The sequence below is a fragment of the Mytilus californianus genome, unplaced genomic scaffold (genome assembly GCF_021869535.1).
Source record: "Mytilus californianus isolate M0D057914Y unplaced genomic scaffold, xbMytCali1.0.p SCAF_7, whole genome shotgun sequence".
NCBI classification, from domain to species: Eukaryota; Metazoa; Mollusca; class Bivalvia; order Mytilida; family Mytilidae; genus Mytilus; species Mytilus californianus.
In genome coordinates this window covers 71,538,617-71,544,329 of record NW_026262723.1, presented here as the reverse complement: position 1 = coordinate 71,544,329, position 5,713 = coordinate 71,538,617, and the positions used below count along the sequence as shown (strand labels likewise).

The 5,713-nt window shown below is 29.4% G+C and overlaps 1 long non-coding RNA gene across 1 annotated transcript; it reads right to left on the bottom strand.

Annotated features, from left to right (window-relative positions):
* Nucleotides 1-1,666: 1,666 nt before the first annotated feature.
* Nucleotides 1,667-4,473, bottom strand: LOC127710139 (uncharacterized). The gene is made up of 3 exons (XR_007986003.1): nucleotides 3,864-4,473; nucleotides 2,662-2,763; nucleotides 1,667-1,786 (listed from the first exon to the last, which is right to left on the bottom strand). It is a non-coding gene; the product is annotated as an uncharacterized LOC127710139 (long non-coding RNA).
* Nucleotides 4,474-5,713: the final 1,240 nt, after the last annotated feature.

Below are 5,713 nucleotides of genomic sequence, written 5' to 3'. Positions count from 1 at the left end.
AAGGGATATTGAAAATCCCATGTTTTTCTAAATCAAATTACAAAATATATATAATAATAACAGCAGAAAAGCAATGAATTTATTGAATCCCATGTAATTCCACACATTTTGGTTATATACACGACACTGTAGCTCTAAGGAGAGGCGGCGGCGGATTTGCAAATGAGTGTTTTGCAAATTAAAAGTGTCCAGTGTTAATAGTTTGGACATGTCTCCTGAATTTTCTACATTTATCTCTCAGACAGGTCATATAATTGTATTTAAAATTATTTTCTACATGAATCCCTATATTCTGAAAATTGTTGTATAGTATTAGAGACTTTCGCATACGCTGGTTAATAATCGATTTCATATCTTATCCTTACAAGTGAATTTACAGTTTATTCATAAACAATCGAAAATTACTACACATTTATTTTCACTCTATACATTATCATTCATCTGAATTGCGGAACATGATTTATTGCTTCCTAATTGATGTCTACCCAGCAAACACAAAAACATCTTTAAAATGTTTTTAAAATGTTGTGTCTAATGTCTTGAAAATATCACAAAAAAACGTCAGAAAAACATTAAATGTATGGTAGAATATATATCGCTAAAACGTTTTCTAATATATTTTCTAAAATATTTGCATAATATCATTAAAATGTTGTAAAGAAATATCATGATAATGTGAAAAACAATGACGTATAAAACATTTTGATAATCTTTTAAAAAATATTTTCTAGAAATATTTTCTGAACGTTTGAAAAACATCATGAACCTCAAATAATGTTATAAAAATGTTTTTTGGATGTTTTCTTGCAAGTGAGACTGTGCCTAAAAAATGTTTTCAACATGTTTTAAGAAGATGTTTTTGGTTGATATCTAGATCATATCAATATAAAAATTTCTGTACTTTTGATTGAGTTTCCTGCTTTTTTAAATAACAAATCATTAGTTAAATTAATTTATACACAGTGATTAATTTTATATACAAACAAGAATAAATCAGTTGTTTTGCTAAGCATATGAAATCAATTCAAAGTCTCTAAAAACAAGAAGTATCTACAAATTTTGACACATCCAAAATGGCAGACACAACTCATCATGATCAAGCCACTTACCAAATATGAAGTCATTCTGTTCATCAGCATTACTAATTAAAGTAATGAAAAATTTGAGAACATTCAACATTTTGAAATACAATGTATAAGCAAACAGGAAACAGGTGCAGATACAAAAATGTTCTCAAATCACAGTTCATCACTATCAAGCAGCTCATTAAATATGAACTCATTTAGTTTTGGGAAAAACAGTGATGAAAATATTTGTTGGACAAAATCCGACAAATATAGGTGGACAGACGACAGACAGTGCAAGAAAGCCCACATTCCAACCACAATGGTATAATGTTTAGTTTTTCACTCTCAACTTTTATTACCTATCTTATACACATCATGCATATGTCAACCTGAACATGCACGACATATATGCCATTGGACATTAAGCAAACATTATACACATTTTTAAGTTCAAGTTACATTGACTAAAACTTGTGTCCCAAATTCAGATTTTTCAATACAACTTCTCTTTCTAAACTAAAACACTACACTTCTAATAGGGTTACATCTTAAGTCAATAATCATTGATAATTGGCTGAAGAGATGAGAACAAAACACCATTTTACATCAACTATTTGATTTATTTAAGAATACATTGAAAAAGTCAATCAATTGTCTTATTCAAAATCACTTGGAATGTCTTGTAGTGTCTTATATCTTTTTCTTGCTGTGCCATGCTTCTGAAAAAAAAATTAATCTTACATTCGTATATAAACTTCTTGCACATTCCTTTATTATAGAATGATTCACGTTGCCTGAAGGATATACATCACCTCCCCTTTAAAGTTTTGAAACAAATAACGATGATAGTCTGTCGGAAGGGGACGATAAATGGCTGACCGTGTTAAGAGAGAGCAATGTGCCACGCTGAACTTCATTTAGTTATTAAAAAAAAAACATATAAAAAACTTTAGACTAGATATGTGTCCAGTCAAGAGTCTTATTTCATTATAGTATACTTGTTGATTGTTGTCTATCATATTTTTTTTATTTTATTGTTTTGTATAAATCAGGCTGTTGTTTTTCTTGTTTTTTTTTTAGTTTTCATTAAATGCATTGTATCATGTAGGGGCCTTTAAAAGCCCTGCTACATAATGTCATTAAACATCTTATTGCCCTTTTTAAGTGTTAAACTCTGTAGAGTGACATAGTTTATAACTTGTCATTTGTATCTAAGGGCATATGATACAGTCCTAGAAGTATACTATAGGCACATAATAACTTATCGAAGTGTTACGCATTGTTTTCGCAATGATGATAATAATATAACTTAACTTCCGAGAAACCCACAGATGTCATTAAATGAGTTGTTTATATATGTATTTGAAATACTTCAAAGGAAAGCATATTTGTTGTTTATGAAAGCACACTGTTGGACTAAAAGTTTGATTTAAATAAACAACTTGTTTCTATTTTGTCACAAAAAAAATAATTTATTCAAATATCCAGATATCTTTTCTGTATTGTATGCCCTTAATCTTGAATGTAATGCATTGTTTATGCTAAATATTTGAATTAAATATGGAATAACAGTAATTCTGTATGAAAATCTTACTTCAAAAAAATTCTCCTGAAAGGTTCTAGACATTCCAAAGAACCTGCGCCACTTCCAAATTGTAAACCTGCATATTGAACTTTGTGGCTTTTCTTTTAGCTCCTGTTAAAAAATAAAAGATACAAAGTAACATTGTATGTACATTGTGTGTATGAAGCAATAAATATAATTTTAAGCAACAGTTTATATTATTTTGCTTGTACTGAAGTCTTACATAGTCTTTGTAATGTTCATTAAGCTGTTAAGGGAAATTTAATTTACTGTTTTGCAAATACATACATACACAAATGGTGCTTATATTAGTGTTATTGTAACTTGTTTGTGTGCTTCGGAAACAAGGTATTGAGTCATGCTTGTTGCAATAGTTGTTGTTGGTTTAAGTCTGTCAAATTTCTTTTTCATAATGTGTATTTAATGAAGGCAGTTAGTTGTTTTGTTTCAATTGTGTTGAGAAAAATTTAACATTTGTTTGTCAAGGCTTCAAAGTGGACTATATGGCATTGGTTTTCTCAGTTTTGAAAGCCGTACAGTGACCTATAATTTCTTTTATCCAAGTCATTTAAATTCTGGTGGATAGCTGTCTCATACACCTTCTCGCTATTTCAGTATTTGGAAATCTGTCCCGCTTGAACTTTTTACGTCAGCATACGTCATACAATAATACACCTATCACTTTTCCATTGTGGCATCAGATATTTTTTATGATGACGTCAAAATTTTAAGGGAACTCGTGACAGTTGTGTGATGTCCAGTAGTAGCGGACAAATAGCAATAAGGTGTATTACTTTCAATTGTGGTGTCAAATATTATTATATGACGGCAACTTTTTAAGGGAACTTTTGTGATGTCCATGGCCAGTAATGGTGGACAAATAGCAATAAGGTGTATTGGCAATCAAACACACAAGCCACATATCCTGATATTTTTTTTATATTAATGAACAAATTCATAATTGTTGTACGTAGATGCTTGAATAGTGGCGGATTAATGGGCCCCGACCACCCTTATGGAGCTACTTATAAGATAAATGTATAGACTATTTACAAGTATCACTCCAAACGTTTGCTTGCCTTTGGCAGGGGCCCCCCTTTTTTCAAAACATTGATCCGCACCTCCAGAAACAGATGTAATTTGGTTCCGATTATGATTGAACACACACAATGAATGCACAAGTTTCATCTTAACAGATTAATCATTCTTACCAAGTGAGTATATATCGCGTAACAAACAATTTTCTTGGCTCTCTTTGTTGATATCCTGTCATCGTTTCGAAATTCAAATTTCAAAATCATTTCCGGTGATAAAACAAAAGTCGATTCCGGAAAAGGTCGGTTTTCCGTAAGGCATATAAACGATACGAAAATTGAACTTAGTACAGTTACAGTTTTCATTTCTTAATTTCTAAAATATACACGAACGAAATGAATAAACATTAAAGAAAGGTGATTGTTTATTAATACATTATTGCTTAATTTAATGTTGACTCTTTTGAATTTTAATATAAGAAGGAATGAAATCTGACTTCAAGGATCTTCAAGATATCAATTAAGGATTTCAACCATAGTATCTTGCTTGTCCTGATATTGATGAAATGTAGTACTATATCTTATCCTGAAAAAAAACCGAGCTAATTCCACAATACGTTGTTTGTGTGGTTTTGAATAAAGTTTAAATAAAATGTTATTTTTATATCCGTAAAATGTTGAATAAAATATCAGTAAGACTATTAAGTAATGTGTATGTCAGAATATTTTATAGAAAACATTTAGCTGATATTTTTCAGATGTTTTATGTAAAACATTTTTATTTTACGTTATAAAACATTTTATGCAAATAGCAAAACTATATTTTCTGTAAAACATTTTTTTGTAGAATGTTTTTTGGATATTTGGAAAATATTTACTTTAAATGTTGTTAAAATATAAATTACCAATTGAAGAAAATATTATTTTTTTATATTATGAAATATCTACGGGATATTTTAGAACAATATTTGAGAACATGAATAAAAGATATTAGCAAATAATATTTTGTTAATGTTGTAAAAACATTTTACTTAAATGTTAGAAATAAAACATTTCAAAAACAATAAAATAAACATTTTTTTTATGTTTAAATGATATCTTATTGAAATATTTTGTGAGAGACGTCCATATGACATTTAAAAAATGTTTTTTAAATGTTGTGTGTTTGCTGGGTACACATATACACATGTTTACAGTTTCAAGATTGATTAATGGAACTACGTATATTTTCTACATTTATAGAACATGCATGGAGTCAAAAGGCAAAATAACAAACAATTAAAATAATTTTTATAAGAGTTCGTAGAGTTCCATGAAATTCGCTTACCGGTATATGCATTGATTTTTTTTTTAATGTGAATTTTGTTTCTTATTAATTATATCTATTTGTTCATTTACATTTTTAATTTTGATAACGTGATTTAGATTGATTGATTGGTGGTTGCTTTACACCGCATCAGCACAAAAAGTTATATCGCGGCGACACGTGATTTAGAAGTTACTCGTAGAATTTCAGATTCTGTATACCATGTACGATATGAATTATTATCAGAAACCGATGTTGCATCAGGTTGTATTTAGTAAACTTTGCACGATACTTTAGAGATCATGATCATTAGTTATTGTCACCCAGCAGCATCACGTTTCTATACTATGCATATAGAAGGCTCTTAGTAGTACTAACATGAATAAGTTACTTGGCTTATAAATTATCACTATCGTCTCCCTATACTTAACGTTGTTATGCTTTTCGGTTATCGGCTCCTCGGCCTTAATTTCTTATGGTTCGGTTCCAAATGCTTAAGTAAGTTTCAGGTGTCCCTAAAGGAAATTTGTCGAATTTAATGTATATGTACATCTTCTTTAAAACTATTATTTTATTGAGACAATACGAATAGACGGGTTTTTATAGTCAGTCAGTTTTCAATTTAAGACAAGTATATTTTTTTTATCCGATTATCATGTTAATATATATAAACTAGCTTAATGTTGAATGTTTACAACTGCAACGAGAATCACTGAAGTAA